This window comes from Mandrillus leucophaeus, unplaced genomic scaffold, assembly GCF_000951045.1.
Source record: "Mandrillus leucophaeus isolate KB7577 unplaced genomic scaffold, Mleu.le_1.0 Scaffold160, whole genome shotgun sequence".
Lineage (NCBI taxonomy): Eukaryota > Metazoa > Chordata > Mammalia > Primates > Cercopithecidae > Mandrillus > Mandrillus leucophaeus.
Genome location: NW_012101588.1, coordinates 2,967,173 through 2,976,859, shown reverse-complemented (window position 1 = coordinate 2,976,859; position 9,687 = coordinate 2,967,173). Strand labels below are relative to the sequence as shown.

Sequence of the window (9,687 nt, the reverse complement as noted above, 5' to 3'; positions counted from 1 at the left end):
GGAGTGCAGTGGCGCAATCTCGGCTCACTGCAAGCTCCGCCTCCCAGGTTCACGCCATTCTCCTGCCTCAGCCTCCCGGAGTAGCTGGGACTACAGGCACACACCGCCATGCCCGGCTAATTTTTTGTATTTTTGTTTCACCGTGTTGGCCAGGATGAGTCTCGATCTCCTGACCTTATAACCCGCCTGCCTTGGCCTTCCAAAGTGCTGGGATTACAGGCATGAGCCACCACGCCCGGCCTAATTTTTGTATTTTAACTGGAGACAGGGTTTCACTATGTTGGCCAGGCTGGTCTCAAACTCCCGACCTCAAGAGATCCGCCTGCCTCAGCCTCCCCAAGTGCTGGGATTGATTACAGGCATAAGCCACCGTGCCCAGCCCAGAATGTTTTAAAAACACAGAACGTCAGCAGGATTTTACCGTAAGTAAATAACCCAAAATACTGTTTCACATGTAGGAAGGGCCTGTAGTTCAGGATAGGCAATAAGCATTAGCAATCATGGGTCATAAGTTGGCATTTCTACAACTGCATTTGAGAGAAGAACATAAGCAACATGCTGAGTATCTGATGAAGCAAATGTTGCCCAGGAGACTATATATCCTGATTCCTTTTACTTTTATGGTTTTAAAAAAGTATAATGGCATTTCTACTAACGGTCCAGATACTACACTTCTTTAAAAAGTAAAACAATTTTTCTATGCAATAGGTATGAAGCATGCTCTCAACATGCACTCTGCAGGGTTCAGAACGCAGGCAAGTACAGGCGGATCTACAATTCAGGTGACTAGATACATTAAATAAAAACAAACTCAAGCTTCGAAGTGAAAAAAACAGGGAGGTCCTGAGGCTATATGGAAATGTGGACACCTACCCTAAGTACTCCCACTCTGTCCAGCCCCCTCTGCGTTAGATTCTGGAAGGAGATCACACCAATACACAGAATTAATTAGAATGACCAATCAAGTATTCAGCTATCCCCCCTTTAAAAAGCATTTAGGGAACAACATTTTAAAATGTACTTTAGCTTCACCAATTCCAACCCAACTGAGAAAAAGTGTGAAACATTTTACAGAACTGCAAAATGCCCCACATTTATTTCCTGATGGCCATCTATCACTACAATTCTAACCTCCAACAATGTATGCGTATAGTTTTATAAAATTAAAAGCTACACAGGGTTAAAATCTGGACACAGATATTAAGCTTCTATAAGGGCATGTGGTAAAAAGGGGCTGGAACACCCACATCCAGGGCCATAACCACAGGGTGTTGGGGTGGGGAAGGACCATGGAGACTGCCCACCCACCCAAGTCCCTAATTGCAAGGATGAAGAAATGAGAGCCTGCCAGATTACAGCACTGTCAGTTACTGAGCCAGAGTGTTTTAGATTCATTGTCTCTAATTCTCATAATAAACCTGCAAGAATTAGTACATCAGCGCCCTAATTTTAAATACGAAGACTCAGGCTGAGAGATATTAAATAACTTAATGCAAGGTCCCACAGCTAGTGTTCACGAGAGGCAAAACTGACACTGGGTTTCCTAAACTCCAATCCGCTGCTTCTTCTACAACCCTTCATATAGGCCTCTTACCAAATTATGCAGAAGTCACCATTTAATCTATTTGGGCTAACAGTTAAAGAGATTATCTAAAGAATCATTTAACATTTAAGAAAGAAGAGGAATATAAAGCACAATCTTATTATTTTGTTTATGAAATAGTTATGGGTATTTATTTGGTGGGTCCTTCCTTAAAAAAAAAATTTTTTTTAAAGATTTTTAAAAACAAAGTCTGAGCCAGGCACAGTGCCTGATGCCTGTAATTCCAGCACTTTGGGACACTGAGGCAGACAGCTCGCTTGAGCTCAGGAGTTCAAGATCAGCCTGGGCAACATGACAAAATCCTGTCTCTACAAAAGATACAAAAATTAGCTAGGTGTGGTGGCATGTACCTGTAGTCACAGCTACTGGTGAGGCTGAGGTGGGAGGATCACTTGTGCCTGGCAGCCTGAGGCTGCAGTGAGCTGTGAATGCACCACTGCACTCCAGCCTGGGCGACAGAGTAAGCCCCTTCAAAAAAAAAAAAAAACCCAAAAAACAAACAAGAAAAGTCTTTCAGAAGAGGAAACCTCAAACTATGAGCTTACTCTATAGGACTTACTTGTCTTTCTTTAGTAAAGTGGCCATGATAGCATTCATTCTAAAGAGGACAGTGGTTACCATAGAAACCAATGTTGGCCAGGCGTGGTGGCTCACACCTGTAATCCTAGCACTTTGAGAGGCCAAGTGGGGGTGGATCACCTGAGGGCAGGAGTTTGAGACCAGACTGGCCAACGTGGCTAAACCCTATCTCTACTAAAAATACAAAAATTAGCCAGGCGTGGTGGTGCATGGCTGTAATTCCAGCTACCTGGGAGGCTGAAGCAGGGGAACTGCTTGAACCTGGGAGGCGGAGGTTGGAGTGAGCTGAGATTGCACCACTGCACTCCAGCCTGGGTGACAGAGTGAGACTCCGTCTCAAAAAACACACACAAAAAAACACAACCCACCTCCCCCCCGCCGCCAATACCAATATTAACTACTCTTAGATTCTGAAACAAAGCCCAACTTATTAAATAGATGATTAGCTTCAATGGCCAATCTTTGCTTGACTCTCAGTTTAGAGGTTTCTTAGTCGCAGAATGCATTCCCTGGAGCCTATTACCTACAGAAAGTTCAGACAGGTTTTTCCAGTTACATTACTAAGTCAACACAAACAAAAACTGTGCCACCATCAGTCTCATAGTCCCCAATCTCAGCAGCCTTTGATTCATACAGGGTGGCCAGTCTTCCATCGACAAAATCCACAATCTGAAAGTACGGTGTTGACAAAGACCAACAAATATGGCTCATCTGTCCATTTCTAGTTCAAATGCCCAGTCACCCCTCAAAGTCAGATGTCAGAAATGCATTCTACTGTTTTCCTCACAGGTCATGATTCCAATTATAGTTATCCTTTGTTATACACAGGGGACTGGTTCCAGGACCATCTGCATATAACTAAACCTGTGCATACTCTATAGTCAGCCCCGCAGAAGAAACTCACTTACAAGACACAACTCCCCCAGGCCCGCATATGGGTTTCACATGCTGGGAATGCTGTGTTTGGTTGAAAAAGAGCTCTGTGTAAGTGGACCTGTGCAATTAGAACCTGCATTGTTCAAGGCTCAACTGTACTAACTTCTCTATTTAAATATTGGTAAAGCAGGAAAGGTAAATAAATAGATGCCAGATAAAATACCAGAACTCCAATGTTTCCCCACTTCTTCCCTGAAATAAAAAATTAATGGTGATGTGATTTCTGTAAGATTTCAAATGTCCCTCCTGCCACCTCAATCCCAGGAAAACTATCATTACAAATGTTCTATGGTTTTTCACTAATTCATATTATCACCTTACCAAATAGTCTAAATTTCTACGATTTTACATTACTTTTGGGATTGGGAGCCGAAGATAAAAAAGGAGTGGTCTGACAGAACGAGAATGATTTTTCTAATCACTTCTAAATACACATTTTGCTCTACCCTTTGAGGCAGGCCAATGGTAACTTGCTGAAGAACTAGGGATGTGCCTTCCTTAAGGCTAAGATAGTAAGGTACATAATAACCAAGACACCTACTGCTAGAGCTCAGGCCACTGTCACAGTTACTCACTAAAGAGGCTAAGAAGCTACTGTGACCCCAAAACCCAAAATCATGTGATTTAAATCCAGTACTTTGAGATCAAGATTTTGATAAAATTACAAGACAGAAACATCTCTAGGAAAAGACTTCGGCTTCAGGGACAAAAGTACCAGCTTGCCCCCAACGTGGGCCTAAAGGTTTAAAGAGCCCTTAAAACAACTCTATCACAACGTGTCTAAAGAGAGTGCAGTGGTAAGAATACTCTTCATTTCATTTTTATGTCCACCTTCTCTTTTACTAAACGATTTACACTGAAGGAAGCCCTGCACTGGGGCAGAAACCCATTAGGTGTAATCAGTTACAGAACTGGCAATCAGTGGCATAGCCCTTCCAGGAGGCAGGTGCAGTAGGTGTGTGAAGGACACAGCATGATGGAATTCACATTTCACAGTCCTGCTGCCTAGAGATTCCTTTGTTTGGTCCACCTTGAAGAAATCAGCATAAAGATGACTGCGCCTAGCAGAATCTGGCAGTTATTTTTCTTGGTATAATGAAGACCATTTTCTAATGCAAGATACAATTATTGCTAATACTAAAGTATCCATGATCTCTAATACATGCTAACTGGTTGCGAAGACACATGGACCCCAAACAGATTAGATTAGGTGTCAGAGAGAAGCTTCCTGAAATGAAAAGTATTCCACCAATAATTTATAAAGGGGATAATTCCCACAGGCAGGATAAAAACATTCTTTGACTATCTCTTGGATCTTTGGGAAGATTAAATAAAGCTCTGCATGCAAACTACTCAGCGAAGTGCCAAGTACAAAAGCAGCTCCCAACAACTGTTAGATCCCACACGGAAGCAGTGACATCATAAATGTTAACTTACTGTTTTCCGAGCATCATATACTTTAAGCCAAAAGGTTCCAGGGCAGCCCCTTCCAGGAAAGGATTTCGAACTTTTAAAAAGTATTTCAGAGGTGCCGTGCCAGTCAGAAGTAACTGGTAATTTCTTAAATGTTGTACCCTACGTCCGCTTCAGCCCTTCCAAACCATGTTTACCTTGTGGAGACTGTCCACTCACCCAGACACCAGCTGCATGTGCTTCCCCTGGAACACAGAGAAGTTTTTGTCTGGAAGCAACATGTGGTATCAATTTATCTTTCTCAGCAATGGCAACAAGAAATCTGCTCACTTTAAAAATAAAAAGTGAGTTGTGTAATTTAACTCTTAAAAGCCCCTGCTTTTTTTTTTTTTTTTTTGAGACGGAGTCTTGCTCTGTCACCCAGGCTGGAGTGCAGTGGCTGGATCTCAGCTCACTGCAAGCTCCGCCTCCCGGGTTCACGCCATTCTCCTGCCTCAGCCTCCCGAGTAGCTGGGACTACAGGCGCCCGCCACCTCGCCCGGCTAGTTTTTTTGTATTTTTTAGTAGAGACGGGGTTTCACCGTGTCAGCCAGGATGGTCTCGATCTCCTGACCTCGTGATCCGCCCGTCTCGGCCTCCCAAAGTGCTGGGATTACAGGCTTGAGCCACCGCGCCCGGCCCTTTTTTTTTTTTTTTTTTTTTTTTTAAAGACAGCCCCCTCTCCTCTGTTTTTTTTGAGGTGAGGTGGGGTGGGAGGAGGACTGTCCAGAGCAGCAAAATGAGTTATGGTTATCTCCAAAGCCAGGCCCACTACTTCCCCCCAGGCCGACTGCAGGCGTCTCCTGGTCCTTACAAGGAATTTCAGGGGAAAGCACTGGAAAGGACTGTCTTTCAATTCAGTGCTCACCCACTTTGTGTACAGGACCAGCATTTCAAATGGGTCTCACTGCTTGACTTGTGGGCACTGACAATTCAGAATGAGGCTGCCAAATGCCTGAATTCTAACACATGCATCTGCTGAACCACGGATGACAAAGGCTTTGTGAACAGCCCAATGGAACCACAAGTCACAGGAAGACCCATAGGTCTGTGTGCCACAGGAGAGCACTAAAAACAGACAGCTTCAGGAGCAGGCCCGGGTGGGCGCCTTCAGTGTATAACGACAGGCTCTTTCAAGGAAGAGGCCCTCAACTTCCCTTCAGTAGCAGTTCTTCACCCTGCCTATTAGAATCACCTGGGGAGACTTTAAACACTCACATCCCAGTCTCAGAGGTTTTGATTCAATAGATGGGGTAAGGCCTGGATATAGGTACATTTTTAAAGCTCCCTAGATTATTCTAATGTGCAATTAGGACCAAGAACCATTGGCCTTTCCCCCTTATATTTCCATTGACTGAGGATCTGATTTCAATCTAATGATTCCCAGTCTCCTTAGATCTGGTAACACAGCACAGTAATGTCCTTTAAGTTCAAGTTTCCACCACTGAGAAGATAAGGATGAGAACTGGGATGAGAGATTAAAGCTGTGATTTTATGTGCAGAATAAGAGCTACAGCAATTTTATTTTATTTTATTTTAGGTAACTGAGGTCCAGATCTGCTTTTCTTTTGAAAATCATGAGGTGAGGGGAAAGATCCTTGACCTTACCCTGCTTTGGGGACAGCCATCTCATTCTGCTCTGTGATGCTTCTCCACCCAGCATGCATAGGCATGAGAGAAAGAAGGCATGTGGACTTTCACAAAACTAGGAATTGATGTAGCTGAAGAAGGAAGGAATGGAACGCTAACTGATCCTTGTAATTTTCTTAGATATTGCTAGAATCTAGTTTTAAGCTGCCTACTCCCTTCTGCTAGATTTTTATCTACTTTGGGACTAAGATGTTGTTCAAAAGCAGGTACAGAAGGTATGACAGCATAAAAATGTATCTGAAATCAAATAGAGTTATTTATAATACCAGCTATAATGGCCAAAACCAAATCTTTCAGACTGAGAAGAAAACATAAACTTTCATATAAAAGATTGCACAAACAACCTGATATGTATATCTAGCTCCACTCTACTCTTGCCTAAAACTTAAAAGTTTAAACCATTAAGGAACTTAAAAAAAAAAAAAAAAGATGATGCTCTAAAGTAAACATTGTTGGGAACTTGGCTGAATAATTAAATTTCCAGTTAGAAACAAGATTTCCCGTTAAACTGCTGACGATAACCCTCTACCCACAGAGATGGCCTTTGGAAACTCACATTTAAGTTTTCAAGCAGCAAGCAAGTGACAGGTTCTGGTCCCTCATAAGAAAGAATAAAATAATCAACTGGTGATCAGAATAATGAATCAATTTTCTATCCAAACAAATGAGACATATGAGGCTTTCCCAAGGGGAGGAAGGGCTGGGTACACAATTTATCCTGCCCCCAACTGAAAAAGAAATCCTAGATAGGAAGAAAGTTCTCTTAAATAGCATGAAAGAGGACGACCACTATACTCCGCACACAGTTCTGTTGGGTTTTCTAGGGTGGATTTTATTTTCATATTAATTATTTATTTTTTTTTTCTTTTAGTAATCTTCTTTTCAAGCTCTTCCACAGCTGTTTCTGCTCTTGGAGGGCAAGAGGGAACATTCCATTCCTCACAGCCAAACCTGCACTTCCGGCACACAGAGAACCCTGGCAGTCTTGCAACCTCTGCCCACACCCACTCCCTGCAGCATCCTGCCCCTCCCCACAAACTCTCCTATTTCCAGCCCCAGGTCCCTCTCCCCACAGACTGAGAAGCAGCACCTAAAGGCGTGCAGTCAGCGAGATGACAGTCCCAGAAAGTAGGTTAAAGCTGCAGCATTTGGATGCCCCTGTTCTCTTTCTCCAAGCTTTTCCTGTGATGTTATTGAATCTGTTTCCCCTTCCCACAAGGTGCTCGGCAAACACATGCTACTGTAATTCTCTTTGAAAACCATGCTCAAATTTGCCACACAAAATGGTTGCCCCAAAGAGTTAACAGCCATGAAGTTACAAAAGCCATGAAGTGGAACAGAAATACTTTTATTATTAATGTTCACCTAGCTTAAACAAAATAAGGCCGCACCTTTTTCCAGTTTGAAAACTTACTGTGTGTGGACATTGAATAAAAAGGGCATAGGAAACATGCATCCAGAACTCAGGAGCACATCCAGGGGTTTAGCATCACTTTCATGACATATGACAAGCAATCAGGGCAGGAAGCTCAGTAAAAATGCAATAGTTGGGGAACATGGAGAGGGCCAGGAAACCCTCCTTTTATGAAACAGGCAGCCCCAACTTCACAGTCGCAGACCCTGAGGACCAAAGAGGCACAGGGCTACAGCTGAATCCAATCAGCTCCTAAGTGTCAACAGAGCAGAGACAGACTCACATGACCTGGCCTTGAGGTGTAAAACACCACCCAGAAAGAGAACGTTAGTACCAATGTCTGGATCAGCACACTAATAGCAAAGATAAAACGCAGGGTGCAGTCTGGCTCTTTAAACCAGAGACCATGTCTTATTATAGCTTTAGCACCCAGCAGAGGGCCTGGTACATAGCAGGGGCTCAAAAAATAGTATTTGTTTAACCACTGAAATAATGGGAAGGGGGCAGGAGCCACAAAATAGACCTGAATTCTACTTTAACATGAGATGTGATAAAACATGAGACCAAAGAATGTCCTACACGAGTGAAGATGGAAGTAAGCTTCCATTGTAGTAAATAAAGTGTGAAGTAGCATCTAGGTTGTTCTCAGGTTGAAAAGTCTCATCATAGGTATTAACTTCAATTATACAGCCCAATTTCCAAAAACCTGAAAATATATACCAACAAGTAGGCTTTAAGGTCTCTAGAATAAGAGATGGAAAGAAGGGCAAACTGATAGGGTGTGTGCTGCTCGGTGGAGCAAGGCCTTAGCAGGCATTTCAGGTCCATCCACGGTGAAGAGCCAGCTCTCCACCTGTCATGGGATGCCATGGAGCCACCATTACTTGGTAATTCAGTTGGCTCAGAGTCCCAGGCACACTCAAAACCACAGATAACACATTCTGGTTCTAAAGTCTCCTCTACACAAGCACCTAGGTAACAACAGAAACCCCAAATCAAGTCTACTTCACCTACAGTCTGAAGGAAATTCATGTATGTGGTGCCTACCAGGGCCAATGCTCTGTGCTTGACAAATCTGATCTTATTTTCACAACAAGCCTGTCAGGTGTAAACTGAGGTGCAGAAAGGTTAAGCAATTTGTCTAGTGGTTGGTGGTGCTAGAAATCAAGCCGGAGGCTAACTTCAAAAGTGAAGCTCTCACCACTGCACTGTGTGTTTCCTTCTGAAGTCACCAAACTGACCAAGGAGGGAGGCACCATTAACAAGTGACCAAGGAATAAGAAGTTTTAAAGACTGCAAAATCTGTGTGATTCAATTAAATGTTCAGCATGTGGTCCCTAGGTTTATGAAAGGGATGGAAAATGTGGAAAAATGATAAGACGTGAAGCAAGCCTTGCTGGAGCCAGATCTGCCCATCTGCTAAAACTAATTTTTTAGAAATGACACTTTTTCTCAGACAGACCTCCAAGGAACATTACTATCATGTCCTAACCTAAACTGGGGTCACTATTTTGGGGAACGCCCAAATATTACTATAGCCATAAACTGGACTTCTACATATTCAGGCTTTCCTCGGTGGCACATCTGGAAGCTTCTGTGTTCTGGGAGAATTAGCCTGTGACTACGTCAAGCCAGTATTACCTGGCTGTCCCTGGCAGGCCTATTCAGGCCCTAAAACAGCTGGCACCATGTTATGGATCCTCAAGCCAGAAACATCAAGCAAATGTCTGCTAGTGCCCGACCCTTGCTATTATGAGGCTTAATCTGAAACAGGGACTCAGCTCTATACTATTTAAAACATGTAATTAGTTTATTATTGAGCCAGAAAAGATGAGCTTGCTCTAAAACTATGTGAATCTTAAAATATGATGCCTTTTGCCTGCCAACTGACAACATGATCAGGATACTTCTGTTTAACCTCAATCAAAAACTCTGGTAGAAAACTGCTTTAAGGTTACATATGCCTACTATTTTATTATTTGTCTTCTGGCATCAAAACCTGCAGAAACAAATCACTGACAATGCAAGCACATTACAGGGATGGATGTGGAGG

At 43.0% G+C, this 9,687-nt stretch overlaps 1 protein-coding gene across 1 annotated transcript in view; it reads right to left on the bottom strand.

The window, feature by feature from the left end:
* FOXO3 (forkhead box O3) overlaps positions 1-9,687 on the bottom strand; it is a 129,835-nt gene that overhangs the window by 23,846 nt on the left and 96,302 nt on the right. The window lies entirely within an intron of this gene.